Genomic DNA, 7769 nt, shown 5'->3' on the forward strand with positions numbered 1-7769 from the left:
TTACTATTATGAAACTACTACAAACTAACCACAGGAGTATTTACTACTATGAAACTACTACAAACTAACCACAGAACTATTTAATATTATGAAACCACTACAAACTAACCACAGGAGTATTTACTATTATGAAACTATTACAAACTAACCACAGGAGTATTTACTATTATGAAACTACTACAAACTAAGTTAATATAATGAAGAGGGTTAAAAACTTTATTAAGCTGAAGGGAAGTCGTGGTAAAGTTTGGTTATAGTAACGCAGTTTGTGATATTAACCAACACTTACAAAAGGTTTCAAACGGTTGAATCTATAATAAATCATTAATGTTTTGTCTGTATGTGCAACATTTACATAAAATGTGTACACAGTAATCCTTAACAATGTGTGGAAAACATGTACACTCATATTACCAGAATGACTGAGTCATCACAGTAGACAATTGTTCGTATATTTATGAGTATATGTATATATTTATCTATATATTTTTAAGTACATTAGAGCGGTATTTATACGTATACATACTAACTTCTAATTACTTTTGTTATTTTTACTATAACTGTACGTTTCTCACATTATGCTTCGGGCAATATTTATCGTGAATCTTTGTTTTCTGTATTTTCCTCTTACATCGATTTCCTTCATATATTTTTGATTATAACTTAAGTGTTATCATTAATGTATGGTAATCAATCTTGTTAGTTAGAATTTGTGCCATGAGGTGTTTACGTTTTGTATTAATATGTTTGGATTGCTAAAAAAACTAAATTACCCATTAAACAATAATTTCAAATTATCTTTAAATGGTAAAGTTAAGGAAAGACATTCATTGTTTGTACTAAGTTAGTGCTGCCGTTGTTAAAGTTTTTTATATGGATCGAAGTAAAGTTGTTTGTGCATGTTTTATTATAGCTGTTTCACTTCTCATACGAAGTTTAAAAAAAAAGATGAGTTATTCAGTCTATACAAGTAATTAGAATCCTAGGACTACAAGTAATTAGAATCCTAGGACTACAAGTAATTAGAATCCTAGGACTACAAGTAATTACAATTCTAGGACTACAAGTAATTACAATTCTAGGACTACAAGTAATTACAATTCTAGGACTACAAGTAATTACGATCCTAGGATTACAAGTAATTACGATCCTAGGATTACAAGTAATTACGATCCTAGGACTACAAGTGATAACGATCCTACGACTACAAGTAATTACAATCCTAGGACTACAAAATTTGTTTTTATTTATAAAAATGTACTAAACTTGTTCAATGGACATGAACATATATTACAGTCACATTGGTATTATTATGTTTCTATAGGCAACATGATTTGAAACGTAAATAACTCAGTGATTCATTATGAATTCAGTGTTAACTTTAATTTAACAACAAAAGGACGATCAATTGGAATTTTCTATTTTTTTTTTTTTTTTGATAATAAGAGATCTAAGTTCTCTTCGTGTAGAATAAATACATTTAACAATGCAGCTGGTGGTACCGTTAACCAGCTCTTACGAAAAGTTTTAAAGAGAAGAATGACACAGTGTGTGTTACGTCACCCTAGATTTCCGTCCATTTCTTGGTATAGGAGTCATAAACAGAACTGCCGATTCTATTTTTCAACGTAAATCGTTTCTGGAACAAGTTGATTTGTGTTATATCACCAATGTTTTAAACAAAAAAAACGAATCGATTTAATCAACTGAGACTCTAAATAAAAAGAATCAACAAATAATGTTTCAGTTTCGTTTTCATTCTATACTTTCAGTACATAGACCAACAACAATATTAGGTTATACTTTTGTGGCCTTTGTTGTAACATAGTGCATAGTGTTACCAAACAACACTGAATTTGTCTGTATATCAGATTGTTAATTTGGTTTTTATACTGACTATTCTATGAATATGACACGAACTGATCTTCATGAATGACCTTAGTTCTGATTGGCTCCCGAAGTAGTTTAACGACGTTTGACTGGCTAGACTTCACTTTTCTGCTTCTTTGTTGGTCAGACTAGACTTCACTTTTCTGTTTCTTTATTGGTCAGACTACACTTCACTTTTCTGTTTCTTTATTGGTCAGACTAGACTTCACTTTTCTGCTTCTTTATTGGTTAGACTAGACTTCACTGTTCTGCTTCTTTGTTGGTCAGGCTAGATTTCACAAAATTTCAGTTAGCTATAAAATATGAAGTTAGAGCATACTGTTGGGTCGGAGGTTGTGGTACTTACCCTGTCATCTTTGACTGGCTATACGATAGTTACTATCAAAACTTGAGTAAAACGTATAATAATATGTGAATCTCACTGTATGTGTTATATCCAGTGCGGGTGAGGCCTTTCACAAAATACCAGAACTATTCATCTTCAGCCTGGTGGGAATAGATATTTAAATATAGTATTGTGTTATCAGATTAACTGAACAACTGTTACCTAGGTATATTTAATATTGTCACCTGGAGGTAACCAGAAACGTGCACCATTTGTTGGTCAAGCCAGATTGTAGAGAATGGATGCATATTTACAAAATATGAGATTACGGAACACGAGAGGTGGTAACACTTCTCTTACCATATAAACCAGAACCTCTTGTTATTATGAAACTGCTACAAACTAGCTAACGGGTCATCATGAAATTACTACATGTTAACCACGGAACTAATTATCATTATGAAACTACAGCAAGCAAACCAAATAACTATTTATCATTATGAAACTACAGCGAGCAAACCAGATAACTATTTATCATTATGAAACTACAGCGAGCAAACCAGATAACTATTTATCATTATGAAACTACAGCAAGCAAACCAAATAACTATTTATCATTATGAAACTACAGCGAGCAAACCAGATAACTATTTATCATTATGAAACTACAGCGAGCAAACCAGATAACTATTTATCATTATGAAACTACAGCGAGCAAACCAGATAACTATTTATCATTATGAAACTACAGCGAGCAAACCAGATAACTATTTATCATTATGAAACTACAGCGAGCAAACCAGATAACTATTTATCATTATGAAACTACTACAAACAAACCACGGAACTAATTATCATTATAAAACTACTACAAACCAGATAACTATTTATCATTATGAAACTACTACAAACAAACCACGGAACTAATTATCATTATAAAACTACTACAAACCAACTATTGGACTATTTATCATTTTTAAACAACTACAAACCAACTAATGGAACAATTTACCATTATGAAACTACTACAAATTAACCACGGTATTAGTTATCATTATGAAACTACTACAAATTAACCACGGTATTAGTTATCATTATGAAACTACTAGAAACTAACTATGGGAATATTTATCATTATCAAACTGCTGCAAACTAACTATGGGAATATTTATCATTATAAAACTACTAAAAGCTAAATCTAAAAGCTAAAAGGTCATTTTAGTCCAATGGGTAAACTAAAGCAGTTAGTTGTATTTCTAGGTTTTCGAAATTTTAAGACCTGTAATATTCAAAACATCATCTTCTTGGTCAGATTTTTTGTCACAAAACTCGAAATATAAAAGTTAAAATGTTTCTGGTTTTCTTTGTAAAACATGTTGCAACTCAAAAAATAATGTTTTTCCTTGAATTTCGTTAGCAATTAACACTTATTTCAAGTTTTAAATACTTCAGCAAAGTTGAAAAAATGATGCTTTGTGTGTAACGCATGTCACAAAACAAGGCTTAACATAGTTTGGTGTTTTAAGAAATACAGATATCACAATTATAAGATTTAATGCTATTTTTTGTTTTAAAAATAAAGGCGTAAAATAAGGCTTAATTTAATTTATTATTTTAAAGAACAAAATGCCACAAACTCTAGACTTTTGGTTTGTTTCTTTTTTGTCAAAAATTAAGACGTCACAGATATTAGACTCAATGTCATTTCTTCTCTAAAAGAGACATGGAGTGTCAGAATTGTTAGATATTATGTTAATATCTAGATAATATCTAGATATTATTGTTCTGATGAAATTATCTTGTTATTTATAATCTCAAAATCTGAACTAGAAAAATAAGTTTTAAAGACATAAACCTCATTGCTTATCATTAATTAACACAGAAAATGGAAACACTCACTCTTTTTCAGGGTCGAAAAATCCAGGGATTTATGGTTCGCGTCCCGCTGTATGAAAGCTCTCTTCTCACTTTCGAGTGTTAGGTATGCTGTAAGAGGGAGTAGGTAAGTTACATTAATCGATGAGAACAGCCAACAGTTGGCGGTGGGTTCTCTTGTCTAGCGCTTTACTTCTAAGCTATTACTTCAAAATTAAGAACAACTATGAGCAGACAGCCCTTCGAGTTATTAACACACCTATGAAGAGAATGTTGTAATTATACACCTTTGTAGAGAACCTTGTAGTTATTAACACACCTATCAAGAGAATGTTGTAATTATACACCTTTGTAGAGAACCTTGTAGTTATTAACACACCTATGAAGAGAATGTTGTAATTATACACCTTTGTAGAGAACCTTGTAGTTATTAACACACCTATCAAGAGAATGTTGTAATTATACACCTTTGTAGAGAACCTTGTAGTTATTAACACACCTATGAAGAGAACCTTGTAATTATACACCTTTGTAGATAACCTTGTAGTTATTAACACACCTATCAAGAGAATGTTGTAATTATACACCTTTGTAGAGAACCTTGTAGTTATTAACACACCTATGAAGAGAACCTTGTAATTATACACCTTTGTAGAGAACCTTGTAGTTATTAACACACCTATCAAGAGAATGTTGTAATTATACACCTTTGTAGAGAACCTTGTAGTTATTAACACACCTATCAAGAGAATGTTGTAATTATACACCTTTGTAGAGAACCTTGTAGTTATTAACACACCTTTGTAGAGAACCTTGAAGTTATCAACACACCTTTGTAGAGAACCTTGTAGTTATTAACACACCTATCAAGAGAATGTTGTAATTATACACCTTTGTAGAGAACCTTGTAGTTATTAACACACCTTTGTAGAAAACCTTGTAGTTATTAACACACCTATCAAGAGAATGTTGTAATTATACACCTTTGTAGAGAACCTTGTAGTTATTAACACACCTTTGTAGAGAACCTTGTAGTTATTAACACACCTATCAAGAGAATGTTGTAATTATACACCTTTGTAGAGAACCTTGTAGTTATTAACACACCTTTGTAGAGAACCTTGTAGTTATTAACACACATATCAAGAGAATGTTGTAATTATACACCTTTGTAGAGAACCATGTAGTTATTAACACACCTTTGTAAAGAACCTTGTAGTTATTAACACACCTATCAAGAGAATGTTGTAATTATACACCTTTGTAGAGAACCTTGTAGTTATTAACACACCTATCAAGAGAATGTTGTAATTATACACCTTTGTAGAGAACCTTGTAGTTATTAACACACCTTTCTAGAGAACCTTGTAGTTATTAACACACCTTTGTAGAGAACCTTGTAGTTATTAACACACCTATCAAGAGAATGTTGTAATTATACACCTTTGTAGAGAACCTTGTAGTTATTAACACACCTATCAAGAGAATGTTGTAATTATACACCTTTGTAGAGAACCTTGTAGTTATTAACACACCTATGAAGAGAACCTTGTAATTATACACCTTTGTAGAGAACCTTGTAGTTATTAACACACCTATCAAGAGAATGTTGTAATTATACACCTTTGTAGACAACCTTGTAGTTATTAACACACCTATGAAGAGAACCTTGTAATTATACACCATTGTGGAGAAACTTGTAGTTATTAACACACCTATCAAGAGAATGTTGTAATTATACACCTTTGTAGAGAACCTTGTAGTTATTAACACACCTATCAAGAGAATGTTGTAATTATACACCTTTGTAGAGAACCTTGTAGTTATTAATACACCATTGTAGAGAACCTTGTAGTTATTAACACACCTTTGTAGAGAACCTTGTAGTAATTATACACACCTTTGTAGAGAACCTTGTAGTTATTAACACACCTATCAAGAGAATGTTGTAATTATACACCTTTGTAGAGAACCTTGTAGTTATTAACACACCTTTGTAGAGAACCTTGTAGTTATTAACACACCTATCAAGAGAATGTTGTAATTATACACCTTTGTAGAGAACCTTGTAGTTATTAACACACCTTTGTAGAGAACCTTGTAGTTATTAACACACCTATCAAGAGAATGTTGTAATTATACACCTTTGTAAAGAACCTTGTAGTTATTAACACACCTTTGTAGAGAACCTTGTAGTTATTAACACATCTATCAAGAGAATGTTGTAATTATACACCTTTGTAGAGAACCTTGTAGTTATTAACACACCTTTGTAAAGAACCTTGTAGTTATTAACACACCTATCAAGAGAATGTTGTAATTATACATCTTTGTAGAGAACCTTGTAGTTATTAACACACCTATCAAGAGAATGTTGTAATTATACACCTTTGTAGAGAACCTTGTAGTTATTAACACACCTATCAAGAAAATGTTGTAATTATACACCTTTGTAGAGAACCTTGTAGTTATTAACACACCTATCAAGAGAATGTTGTAATTATACACCTTTGTAGAGAACCTTGTAGTTATTAACACACCTTTGTAGAGAACCTTGTAGTTATTAACACACCTATCAAGAGAACCTTGTAATTATACACCTTTGTAGAGAACCTTGTAGTTATTAACACACCTATCAAGAGAACCTTGTAGTTATTAACACACATCTGTAGAGAACCTTGTAGTTATTAACACACCTTTGTAGAGAACCTTGTAGTTATTAACACACCTATCAAGAGAATGTTGTAATTATACACCTTTGTAGAGAACCTTGTAGTTATTAACACACCTTTGTAGAGAACCTTGTAGTTATTAACACACCTCTGTAGAGAACCTTGTAGTTATTAACACACCTATCAAGAGAATGTTGTAATTATACACCTTTGTAGAGAACCTTGTAGTTATTAACACACCTTTGTAGAGAACCTTGTAGTTATTAACACACCTATCAAGAGAATGTTGTAATTATACACCTTTGTAGAGAACCTTGTAGTTATTAACACACCTCTGTAGAGAACCGTGTAGTTATTAACACACCTCTGTAGAGAACCTTGTAGTTATTAACACACCTATCAAGAGAATGTTGTAATTATACACCTTTGTAGAGAACCTTGTAGTTATTAACACACCTTTGTAGAGAACCTTGTAGTTATTAACACACCTTTGTAGAGAACCTTGTAGTTATTAAGACATCTCTGTAGAGAACCTTGTAGTTATTAACACACCTATGTAGAGAACCTTGTAGTTATTAACACACCTCTGTAGAGAACCTTGTAGTTATTAACACACCTATGTAGAGAACCTTGTAGTTATTAACACACCTCTGTAGAGAACCTTGTAGTTATTAACACACCTCTGTAGAGAACCTTGTAGTTATTAACACACCTTTGTAGAGAACCTTGTAGTTATTAACACACCTTTGTAGAGAACCTTGTAGTTATTAACACACCTTTGTAGAGAACCTTGTAGTTATTAACACACCTTTGTAGAGAACCTTGTAGTTATTAACACACCTTTGTAGAGAACCTTGTAGTTATTAACACACCTATCAAGAGAATGTTGTAATTATACACCTTTGTAGAGAACCTTGTAGTTATTAACACACCTTTGTAGAGAACCTTGTAGTTATTAACACACCTCTGTAGAGAACCTTGTAGTTATTAACACACCTATCAAGAGA

The 7769-nt window shown here is 31.7% G+C and overlaps 1 long non-coding RNA gene across 1 annotated transcript; it reads right to left on the reverse strand.

Moving 5' to 3' along the window:
* Positions 1 to 1746: 1746 nt before the first annotated feature.
* Positions 1747 to 4344, reverse strand: LOC143242703 (uncharacterized). Its single transcript, XR_013023157.1, has 2 exons — positions 4115 to 4344; positions 1747 to 2158 (listed from the first exon to the last, which is right to left on the reverse strand). It is a non-coding gene; the product is annotated as an uncharacterized LOC143242703 (long non-coding RNA).
* Between the last annotated feature and the right edge of the window lie 3425 nt (positions 4345 to 7769).

Source organism: Tachypleus tridentatus, unplaced genomic scaffold (genome assembly GCF_004210375.1).
Source record: "Tachypleus tridentatus isolate NWPU-2018 unplaced genomic scaffold, ASM421037v1 Hic_cluster_2, whole genome shotgun sequence".
NCBI lineage: Eukaryota > Metazoa > Arthropoda > Merostomata > Xiphosura > Limulidae > Tachypleus > Tachypleus tridentatus.